Genomic DNA, 12,999 nt, shown 5'->3' with positions numbered 1-12,999 from the left:
GATTATTTGTTCCATTTCTTTGAAAAAAATGGATGGTATTTTGATAGGGATTGCATTAAATGTGTAGATTGCTTTAGGTAGCATAGACATTTTCACAATATTTATTCTTCCAATCCAGGAGCAAGGAACATTTTTCCATTTTTTTGTGTCTTCCTCAATTTCTTTCATGAGTACTTTATAATTTTCTGTGTATAGATTCTTAGTCTCTTTGGTTAGGTTTATTCCTAGGTATCTTATAGTTTTGGGTACAATTGTAAATGGGATTGACTCCTTAATTTCTCTTTCTTCAGTCTTGTTGTTGGTGTACAGAAATGCAACTGATTTCTGTGCATTGATTTTATATCCTGACACTTTACTGAATTCCTGTACAAGTTCTAGCAGTTTTGGAGTGGAGTCTTTTGGGTTTTCCACATATAGTATCATATCATCTGCGAAGAGTGATAGTTTGACTTCTTCTTTACCAATTTGGATGCCTTTAATTTCTTTTTGTTGTCTGATTGCTGAGGCTAGGACTTCTAGTACTATGTTGAATAGCAGTGGTGATAATGGACATCCCTGCCGTGTTCCTGACCTTAATGGAAAAGCTTTCAGTTTTTCTCCATTGAGAATGATATTTGCGGTGGGTTTTTCATAGATGGCTTTGATAATATTGAGGTATGTGCCCTCTATCCCCACATTTTGAAGAGTTTTGATCAGGAAGGGATGCTGTACTCTGTCAAATGCTTTTTCAGCATCTATTGAGAGTATCATATGGTTCTTGTTCTTTCTTTTGTTAATGTGTTCTATCACATTGATTGATTTGCGGATGTTGAACCAACCCTGCAGCCCTGGAATAAATCCCACTTGATCGTGGTGAATAATCCTTTTTTTTTTTTTTTTTCATTTTATTTATTTTTTTTTCAGTGTAACAGTATTCATTCTTTTTGCACAACACCCAGTGCTCCATGCAAAACGTGCCCTCCCCATTACCCACCACCTGTTCCCCCAACCTCCCACCCCTGACCCTTCAAAACCCTCAGGTTGCCCCAGCCTCCCACCCCTGACCCTTCAAAACCCTCAGGTTGTTTTTCAGAGTCCATAGTCTCTTATGGTTCGCCTCCCCTCCCCAATGTCCATAGCCCGCTCCCCCTCTCCCAATCCCACCTCCCCCCAGCAACCCCCAGTTTGTTTTGTGGTGAATAATCCTTTTAATGTACTGTTGAATCCTATTGGCTAGTATTTTGGCGAGAATTTTTGCGTCTGTGTTCATCAAGGATATTGGTCTGTAGTTCTCTTTTTTGGTGGGATCCTTGTCTGGTTTGGGGATCAAGGTGATGCTGGCCTCATAAAATGAGTTTGGAAGTTTTCCTTCCATTTCTATTTTTTGGAACAGTTTCAGGAGAATAGGAATGAGTTCTTCTTTAAATGTTTGGTAGAATTCCCCTGGGAAGCCGTCTGGCCCTGGGCTTTTCTTTCTTTGGAGATTTTTGATGACTGTTTCAATCTCCTTACTGGTTATGGGCCTGTTCAGGTTTTCTATTTCTTCCTGGTTCAGTTGTGGTAGTTTATATGTCTCTAGGAATGCATCCATTTCTTCCAGATTGTCCAATTTGTTGGCATAGAGTTGCTCATAGTATGTTCTTATAATTGTCTGTATTTCTTTGGTGTTAGTTGTGATCTCTCCTCTTTCATTCATGATTTTATTGATTTGGGTCCTTTCTCTTTTCTTTTTGATGAGTCTGGCCAGGGGTTTATCAATCTTATTGATTCTTTCAAAGAACCAGCTCCTAGTTTCATTGATTTTTTCTATTGTTTTTTTGGTTTCTATTTCATTGATTTCTGCTCTGATCTTTATGATTTCTCTTCTCCTGCTGGGTTTAGGGTTTCTTTCTTGTTCTTTCTCCAGCTCCTTTATGCATAGGGTTAGGTTGTGTACTTGGGACCTTTCTTGTTTCTTGAGAAAGGCTTGTACTGCTATATATTTTCCTCTCAGGACTGCCTTTGCTGTGTCCCACAGATTTTGAACTGTTGTGTTTTCATTATCATTTGTTTCCATGAATTTTTTCAATTCTTCTTTAATTTCCTGGTTAACCCATTCATTCTTTAGAAGGATGCTGTTTAGTCTCCATGTATTTGGGTTCTTTCCAGCTTTCCTCTTGTGATTGAGTTCTAGCTTCAGAGCATTGTGGTCTGAAAATATGCAGGGAATAATCCTAATCTTTTGATACCGGTTGAGACCTGATTTGTGACCCAGGATGTGATCTATTCTGGAAAAGGTTCCATGTGCACTAGAGAAGAATGTGTATTCTGTTGCTTTGGGATGAAATGTTCTGAATATATCTGTGATGTCCATCTGGTCCAGTGTGTCATTTAAGGCCTTTATTTCCTTGTTGATCTTTTGCTTGGATGATCTGTCCATTTCAGTGAGGGGAGTGTTAAAGTCCCCTACTATTATTGTATTATTATTGATGTGTTTCTTTGATTTTGTTATTAATTGGTTGATATAGTTGGCTGCTCCCACGTTAGGGGCATAGATATTTAAAATTGTTAGATCTTCTTGTTGGACAGACCCTTTGAGTAGGATATAGTGTCCTTCCTCATCTCTTATTATAGTCTTTGGCTTAAAATCTAATTGATCTGATATAAGGATTGCCACCCCAGCTTTCTTCTGATGCCCATTAGCATGGTAAATTGTTTTCCACCCCCTCACTTTAAATCTGGAGGTGTCTTCACATCTAAAATGAGTTTCTTGTAGGCAACATACTGATGGGTTTTGTTTTTTTATCCATTCTGATACCCTGTGTCTTTTGATTGGGGCATTTAGCCCATTAACATTCAGGGTAACTATTGAGAGATATGAATTTAGTGCCATTATTAGCCTGTAAGGTGACTGTTACTGTATATTGTCTCTGTACCTTTCTGATCTACTACTTTTAGGCTCTATCTTTGCTTAGAGGACCCCTTTCAATATTTCCTGTAGAGCTGGTTTGGTGTTTGCAAATTCTTTCAGTTTTTGTTTGTCCTGGAAGCTTTTGATCTCTCCTTCTATTTTCAAAGATAGCCTAGCTGGATAGAGTATTCTTGGCTGCATGTTTTTCTCGTTTAGTGCTCTGAATATATCATGCCAGCTCTTCCTGGCCTGCCAGGTCTCTGTGGATAAGTCTGCCGCCAATCTAATATTTTTACCATTGTATGTTACAGACTTCTTTTCTCGGGCTGCTTTCAGGATTTTCTCTTTGTCACTAAGACTTGTAAATTTTACTATTAGGTGACGGGGTGTGGACCTATTCTTGTTGACTTTGAGGGGGGTTCTCTGCATCTCCTGGATTTTGATGCTTGTTCCCTTTGCCATATTAGGGAAATTCTCTCCAATGATTCTCTCCAATAGACCTTTTGCTCCCCTCTCTGTTTCTTCTTCTTCTGGAATCCCAATTATTCTAATGTTGTTTCATCTTATGGTGTCACTTATCTCTCGAATTCTCCCCTCATGGTCCAGTAGCTGTTTGTCCCTCTTTTGCTCGGCTTCTTTATTCTCTGTCATTTGGTCTTCGATATCACTAATTCTTTCTTCTGCCTCATTTATCCTAGCAGTGAGAGCCTCCATTTTTGATTGCACCTCATTAATAGCTTTTTTGATTTCAACTTGGTTAGATTTTAGTTCTTTAATTTCTCCAGAAAGGGCTTTAATATCTCCAGAGAGGGTTTCTCTAATATCTTCCATGCCTTTTTCGAGCCCGGCTAGAATGTTCAGAATCGTCATTCTGAACTCTTGATCTGACATATTACCAATGTCTGTGTTGATTAGGTCCCTAGCCTTTGGTACTGTGTCTTGTTCTTTTGTTTGTGGTGATTTTTTCCGCCTTGTCATTTTGTCCAGATAAGAGGGTATGAAGGAGCAAATAAACTACTAAAAGGGTAGCAAAGACCCCGGAAAAACGCGCTGTAACCAAATCAGAAGAGACCCCAAATTGTGGGGGGGAGAAAGGGGATAAAAACAGGTTCTTTCAGAAAGTGGTTGATTTTCTGTTTCTAGAGTTGCTGTTCTTCTTCTCTTCGCTCTCCCGTTGGATTTGTAGGTGTTTGCAATGTTTAGATAAGCTATCGAGCTGATCTCCTGTTACCTGATGTAGTCTCAGGCTGCTACTTCTCCGCCATCTTAACTCCTCCCCCTCACCTGCTCAATTTTAAATAATAGTTAAAAATAATACCTTGAACTTGTTGGAAAAGTTTTAAAAATCTCTTCTCCTATTTCCATCAACATATTTGTGACTCTGGTTTCTCTACTATGTTTTCATACTAATATAAAAAGGAACAACTTTAGATATATATTATCTCTTGCAAGCATATAAATTAGCAATCAGGAATCAAACTCGATTTTCCCATTAAAAACTTTAAATATTGATTTACATGCTGCTCATTGAAAGTGTGCATATAGGTGCTTAATATGGGGAACAAATTTCAATCATAATTTTTACTTGAGTTATGATTGTGGAATGACAAAAAGGCATTTTAATAAAATCCCTAAATGTTAGTTGCCTATATGCACAGTTTCATTGAGCAACATGTGTAATTTTTTTATAATTTTATTTTTCCTCTGTTATGAAAGTTCTAATTATATTTATTAAAATGTAATTTTATGTCTACATAAACTAAGGATGAAAAATGTGGGCTTGAATTTTGTATGTTGTTTGTCCATTTTATTTTTGTTATTATAATTTACAAAACTATTGTTCTGTGTATTATTGAAAATTAAAAACAAAACTAGTTCTTTATCACAAATAGTTTGGAAAATATAATTCTAAAGCACAATTACAGAATTTTAAAATTTAATATTGTACACCATTTCAGCTCTTAATATTCAACTTGTTTAATTGCTCCCTTGATATTAATAAATTTTAATGTCTTCCTGTTTGTAAGCTTTGTTTTCAGTAATAGCAATTCAATAAATGCTTCAAAGTCTGAAGTATTCTGACACCTCACTCAGTGAATATATTGACTCACGTTTTTGAATAATTTTGAACAAAGCCTGAAATTTTGAGGACTCATTTGCAAAATGTTCAATACCATGTTAGATAATTAATTAAAAAAATAGTTCCTCAGATTCTCAAATGCACTAAATTTCAATTGATAATGGTTCAAAAAGAGAGAAAGCATATAGTGCCATGGTGAAGTATTTATTTGATATTCAAGATCAGCTTACTAACCAAAATTGCATAGTTTAATTATTTTTGTTGTATTATTCAGCCATCAGAAATGATGAATGTCCAGCATTTGCATTGACATAGATGGAACTGGAGGAGATTGTGTTAAGTGAAGTAAGTCAAGCAGAGAAAGACAATTATCATATGGTTTCACTCATATGTGGAACATAAACAATAGCACAGAGGACCACAGGGGAAAGGAGGGAAATCCAAAAGGTGAGAAATCAGAGGGGGAGATGAACCATGGGAGACTATGGACTGCAAGAAACAATCTGGTGGTTTCATAGGGGAGGAAGGTAGGGGAAAGGGATAACAGGATGATGGGTATTGAGGAGGGCACTTGCTGTGATGAGCACTGGGTGTTATACTTAACTAATGAATCATTGAACACCAAATCAAAAACTAATTATGTACTATATAGTGGTTAATGGAATATAATAAAAAATAGTAAATAAATAATTAAGTAAAATAATGGAAAAAATTTAAAATTAAAAATTATAAAAAAATAAAGAATAAAAAGGGTCTTTCTTACTTTGATTTTATAAATTGGTTGAGAACAAAACATTTGAAAAATTAACTCGATTATCTATTTGAGGACTTTGATACTAACATAAACCTGGCTTTATTTAACTATTTTAAAGGTTTTATTTCAGTTAATGGAACCAATATATTAACAGCTATTGCTTTATTTATATATGCATAAGAAAACTTAGAACTAAAAATAAGTTAGTTTAGATGTACAGTCACTTCATCTAATTGAAAAATTATGCTTCACAAATTTATATGCAAATACTCCTGTGGGTATATGTTAAGTCATTTTCTTCAGGTGTATGCATTAAATAGTCAATATAACTACTAGCTTTTGAGGTAGATAATCGTAGTTCTCTAGCAGACGTGTGTTTTCACAATTTTTGCTATTAGAATTGCCCCCATGTTGGATGGTAATTATAGACAAATTACTGTCAGTTGTCTTGAGAAATGGAAATTCAGTAATTTTCCATTAAACATGTACTTTTTATCTCATTGCTGTTGAAAGGGCTTATTATGAAAGATTAGTACCAAGCAATAAAATGAATAAATTATTAGATATACACTATGTGATACATGAGATAATCACTTACATGAGGGCATCAGATTCTAAACTCTAAGGAAGGATTGCTCAATCTCTGTTTAAAGCGTACATTTTTCTCATCATCTAACCTAAAATTTCTTATGTTTCTCAAGACCCCTCAAAGTTGGAGTCTGGGTAGTTTGCTACATCTCTCAGAATATGGTACAACTGATTGAGACAATTTTTTTTGGCAAGATACCAGAAGAAGGAGTTAAGTAGTTAGGCATTATTACCAAGCTCCCTGGACATGAACAGGTTAGTTATGTTTGGAAAGTGTTCTGGCAATGTAGGAGTAACTTGAATTGGATCAACCTGCTGCCATGTGAAAACACAGAGAGAAATCCATCTATAAATCATGAAGCTGGCCCTTCCTAGACTCAGATATGCCAGTACCTTGATCTTGAAGCTCCTAGCCTCTAGAATTGTGAGAAATAAGTGCTTGTTGTTTATAGCACCCAGTCTTTGGTATTTTGTTATAGCAGCAGAAATGTACTAAAACACACTACTATTGTTTAACCATACACCCTAGACAAAATTAAAAACACCTGTAACAACTACTACTTAAAGCCCACTGGAAAGCAAACAAAAGCAAGCAGAAATTGGAGATGATATAACTTTTGAAAAAAGGAAAACCACATGGAAAAAGATCCTTAACTGACAAGATACACAAAATTAATTTGAGAAGGGTTATGACCCTAAATACAAAAGATAAAACTATAGATTTTCTTGGGGCACCTGGGTGGCTCAGCGGGTTAAGCCTATGCCTTTGGGTCAGGTCATGATCTCAGGGTCCTGGGATTGAGCCCTGCATTGGGCTCTCTGCTCAGCGGGAAGCCTGCTTCCTCCTCTCTCTCTGCCTGCCTCTCTGCCTCCTTGCGATCTCTGTCTGTCAAATAAATAAATAAAATCTTAAAAAAACCAAGAACTATAGATTTTCTAGAAAGATACATAGGAAGAATATACTCACAATCTGGGATAGATAAAATTTCTTATACTGAGCTCTCAGAGGAAAAAATTAGAAATTGCACCTTATGAAAATTTAAAATTTCTGCTCATTAAGACATCGGTAAGGAAACTAAAACACAAGGCACAAACTGGGAGAAAACGTTAGCAGTGAACAAAACCCTTGTCTCCAGAATGTATAAATAACTTTTACAAATTCAAGTAAGATAACTTCACACAGTTGTACTTTATTTGGGAGCTTATTATTAAAAAGGATTAAATTTACTATTGAGATGATGTAAAGTTTAATTTTTCTTCTTTCTCACAGTGGCCTATGGGGTACTCACAAGTACAGAAAGATGTTTGAATCATTAAACTTCTACCTCAGCCAAAAAATGAATCTGTGACAAAGATCTTACTTTGAGAAACCCTCATAGAGTGGTTATGCTGAATTATGAACAGTTTTGCTACAAATGAGTTCTGTCTCCTAAGGAGCAACATCTCTTGTGGATGGCTAAAACAAGAGTTTCTAGAATTTATCTGTGGGATCTACATTAAGTTATAGTTTGAATCAAATGGCATGGCAATGGCCTTTACCAGACAGAAGGGCAGTAGAGTGCTTTTATGGTTCTTTGTGAGCACTGAAATATTTACTGACCATATTGGTCATATTAAATAACTGGAGATCGAGACAAATTGACATCTCAGGGAAGCGTACCTGACTCTAAACGTTTCAGTTTCTGGTCACTGCTGATATGAAGAATTCATGAAGTTTGAATAATAGAGTTGAAAGTTGGTCTGAAGACCCTGGACCCAGCCTGGACAACATGCACAACTGGGGCAGAGAGAAGGTGACAGGGTATAGTTTGTGTTGACTGTCAGGCAAAGGCTTGGTAGAATGGCATGAAAAAACAAAGAGAGGGGAACACATCTATTCAAAGGATTTTAAGACTATTTTTCTTCCCCTATATTCAAGTTTCAGGGTAAAAACAACCACAAGAAAACCCAAAATAAAACTGCAGAAGAGGCTAAACACATTGGGTAGGAAAAGGGTGATAACTTAGAAACATTGGAAAATGACCCTACCAATCATTGATCATAAATATATTTGAGAAATCTCCTCTTGGCTAAAACTCTTTTTTCCCCAGTGTTAAATACTCCAAATTATATAAAATTTGAGCCAACTTTTTTTTTTTAATGCTAAATGTCCCTGGTATTAAAAGTAATTCTGGCATTTTCTAGTACTACCAGATAAAAGACGGGATGCCCAGTTAAATTTTAATTTCAAATATACAGCAAATAATTTTTAAAAATTTGTCCCATGTTGGGGCACCTGAGTGGCTCATTCAGTTAAACCTCTACCTTCAGCTTAGGTCATGATCCCAGGGTTCTGAGATCAAGCCCCACATTGGGCTCCCTGCTCAGCGGGGAGTCTGTTTTTCTCTCTGGCCTACTGCCCCTCTTCCCCTGCTTGTGTGCTTTCTCTCTCTTGCTCTATCTCAAATAAATAAATGAAACCTTTAAAAAAATAAAATAAATAAAATTTGTCCCATGTTGACAAATTTTCATATAAAGTAAGGGGATTTTCATTTTAGAGATAAGCAGACAGGAAAATAATTATGTGTCTGCCATGGAAGTACTGATTTTAGCTGCCAAATGTCAGCCTTAATTCTTATTTCAAGCAAACACATTCTTGCCATGCAGTCTTTTCTCTATGCTCCGTGCAATATTTGGAACTTACATTAAAATTATTTGTGGTGTATCTGAAATTTGCATTTAACTAGTATCCTGTTTAGTTGCTAAACTTTGCAATCTTATGAATTTGATCTCTGGCTTAAGGAACTATCTAAACTTTTCATTTATGAAACTATTTAAATGCTTTAATAAATAAAAATAATATGAGGATCACTATGATTGATCTAATTTCTGAAAACTCTTTATATCACTAAAGTTTAATTTACAACTTAGCCTGCAAACTTCCTTTTCTACTAAGAATCTGCCTTTTGCCTCTGTCCACCATATGCGTATTTTTATACACACAAACACACAGACATAATCATTTTGGTGACTTTTCACACTAAACTCTTACAAGAATTGTAAATACTAATATGTACCATTCATTTGAAGATGATGAAGGATTGAATGAATGATTACTAAGCAGTTTTACCCCCATTTGATCTCTCTATTCAGTACTTACTTTACCTGAAGTCTCTAATAGCTTAAAATATTTTAATTTTTTACGTTATCCTTGATGTGTTTTTGTAATCTTTTGGCTATAACCACATCACTTCTCCTTGCTTAATCATAGATATGGATTTCAAATAACCAGACTCAAATCAACCTCAGTAGAAATAAAGACAAACACCATTGTTTCTCTGTAAGAGAGGCTGAAGACAACTAGAAATTTTGTCTGTTAGCAACTAAGGTAGGAGATTTAAAATACAAAGCAAAAATTCCAGAGCAATGAAACAAAGAGTCCTCTGAAAAGAAAGCAAGGATATGTTTGCTCAGAACCAGAATTAATGGTACCCTCTCAGCAGTTGGAATTTGTCCTTAAATGGCAGATACACAATTACTTATTTTCTTGTCTGTTCTGCTCATCTCTGAAATGAAAACTCCCTTATTTTACATGACTCTCTGTCAGCACTTCTTACTAGTCCAACTTTATCTTGATTTTCATTTTATGCTATAGTATTTGGCTGTGCTCCTGGAAATTTGTTTTGGACAAATGAGGTGTTTAACAACAATAACAATAAACTTTTTGAATCAAGCATCTTTTATTCTTATTTAAGCCCCCAAATTATTAGTTTGTCAGGAGTATTTTTCCCTACACTCAACATCTCCATCCTTGGAAACCTAAAGTAAGAAGCCTCTGGATTTGGAGGGAGAACAAGAATACTACTGGAGCTCCCCCACATTTGTAGGAGGGATCTTGCATCCCTGACTGAATACCTGACCCTCTGACATTCTTCAAAAGGGGCTGAGAGTAATAGGACAAGAGATGAATAACCAATCACTAAACCAAGTTGGACCACTTTGTGTGAACATGTATATAAATCCTTAAAGCACTGTGATCTTATGAGGGATGAGACAATCCACTTCCCCAGTTCTGGGGTAAATTGTTAGGAAATATTCAACTCATATATGAGTCGCCTATACTCTCTGGGGGAGCAAATTAAGTTGGATGAGGAATTGCCCAAATCCACATGCAAATCAAGGAACCTCAATTTAACTTTCTCTCTTTTGTTTGGAACACATAAAACTAGAACTTAGCTGTTATTCTTTTCAATTGGTTTTAGCTTTTAATGTTAGATGTATAAATAATTAAAATGTAAATATGTACTTTTGGATGACATATCACAGAGAGCAGATAATTTCATAATTTTCAATAGGATCTTTAATATTACAGTTATAGTCAGTGAAATAGCTATTGAAAATAAACTTAGAATTCACTCAGCAGTAGGAAAGTTCAGAATTAAATGCTTATGTATTTTTTATCATAATATTTAATTGTATATTAAATATGCATCACCTTTGATAGAAACAAAGGGAACTCTAGGGAATAAACACACCAGTCCGTTTCAGTTCTTTTAAAATGAACAGAATTTGAAATTTGAAATTTGCTTTGCATCTCAGAGAAATAGATTGCCTTGGTTGTTGGATGATTGGCCAGTTTTTTTGGGACTCAAGGTTAGTCTTTTCCACTACAAAAGTAGTTGTCTGGTAAGATGCAGAAGACATTAGCATACTCACATTTAAAATAGAAGAGTATCAGGGGCGTCTGTGTGGCTCAGTCAGTTGAGCATCTTCCTTCGGCTGGGGTCTTGATCCCAGGGTCCTGGGATAGACTCCCACATCTGGATCAGTGCTCAGAGGGGAGTCTGCTTCTCCCTCTGCTTCTGCCTATCCCCTGCTCATGCTCTCTGTCTCTCATTCTCTCTTAAATAAATAAATAAAATAGAATAATATGTACTGACTGTGAACTGTTGAATAAATGAATAAGGAATATCAAATTCCTGAAGCCATGCACTTTTCTTTAGTTAACTTTTCTGTGAGGCCTGAAAACCCAATGACCCAACAAATAAGATGCAGAGCAGTTTAATTGTTGATGAATCTGTCCTTTGGTTCCAAGAGGGCACTTGCAGAGTATAGGTGACTGTTGTTGGGATATGGATGTGCTATGTTGTGGTGGTACTCACTTCATTGGTCCTATTGATAACCTCTATAGATTTGGGGAGGAACAGATCTCCAAATAGATGGTATATGGGTATATTAGGGTTCTCAAGAGAAATAGAACTAATAAGATGTATATATGATTCATATATGATTCATATGTGTGTATGTATGTATGTGTGTGTGTGTATATATATATATATATATATAGAGAGAGAGAGAGAGAGAGAGAGAGAGACTTATTATTACTCACATAATTATGGAGGCTGAGAAATCTGCCTTCCACAAACAGGAGACCCAAGAAGGTTAACCCATGAGTAGTTCAAAGCCCTGGGAACTGATGGTATAGATTCTAGTCTGAGTCTAAAGTCCTGAGAACCCAGAGCAACAAGGGCAGGAGATCCACATCCCAGCTCAAATGTTCAGGCAGAGATAATCAAATTCAACCTTCCTTTGCCTTTTTGTTGTATTCAAGCCTCTCTAAGGATTTGGTGATGCCCATCTACATTGGCAAGGGGCCATCTGCTTTGCTCAATGCATTGACTCAAATGCTGATCTCCTCCAGAGACACCCTCACAAACTCTTGGAAATGCTGTTTAACTGGCTATTGGGGCATCTTGTGGTAACAGTGAAGTTGACACACAAAATTAACCACCACAGAGGGTAATTGTATTTCTACTTAGGTAGGATTCTGAATACATTCATATACCTTTCAGTCACAATTAGGCAACTGCATTGTTTAAAGCAGTTAACTATAAGTAATTGAAGTCATTATGTCACTAGACTTTGTAGAGGTAAATGTTAAATAAGTGAATGGTAAAGGCATAGAGTGTGATCAGGTACAAAGGTGTTCGTTGAACTAGCCTTATAACGTTAACCAAAGCAAACTCCTGACATAGCAGTAGTATGCCTTAAGAAAATTAGTTTATTTTCCAGTGAAGTAGTTTATATTTTGTTCTTTATAGTTATCTTGAAAGCATCCTATTATACAGCTGGCTGCCAGGTCAGTGTCCAGTACACCATGGGTATCTGAATTATATGTAACTCAAAGCTCAGTAGGAGAAAAAGTCAACTAACTGGCAACCAACCATTCCACTGAGCCTCTTCCCTAACATTAATGAGTGTTGGGGAAGGATTGGGTGCTTGGGGGGGGGGGGGTGGAGGGGGGGTGATTAGGGGGAGGATTAATAAGAGACACAGGTGATTTCATTTTTGTAAGTTTGGGAAGAGAATCCTTTTATACATGTAAATCCAAGCTTGTGATTATGGTAATAATATCTCTTGAAAAGAGAAATAGCTTCATTAAGTGAGGTGATTTTTCTCCTTTTCTGGTATCTGCAGATAGGAAAAAAATATATACCTGAAATAAAAGTTGTTAATGATGATGAGTTTAACTTAGAGCCTAGTCCTAAGTCAAAACTTCTACCTTATTTACCAACAATAAATCCACATTACTTGCTTGGCATACTTTCCAGTAAGTTTTGATACCCTAGTGAGGTTTTTATTCCAAATAATTATTTAATACTGTCCTAATAAATGAATGAATGCTGTTAGAGACCATATTACAAAACTCCTGAGAATTACCATTTCCCT

Source organism: Meles meles, chromosome 14 (genome assembly GCF_922984935.1).
Source record: "Meles meles chromosome 14, mMelMel3.1 paternal haplotype, whole genome shotgun sequence".
In the NCBI taxonomy this organism is placed as follows: Eukaryota; Metazoa; Chordata; class Mammalia; order Carnivora; family Mustelidae; genus Meles; species Meles meles.
This window is presented reverse-complemented; position numbering follows the sequence as displayed.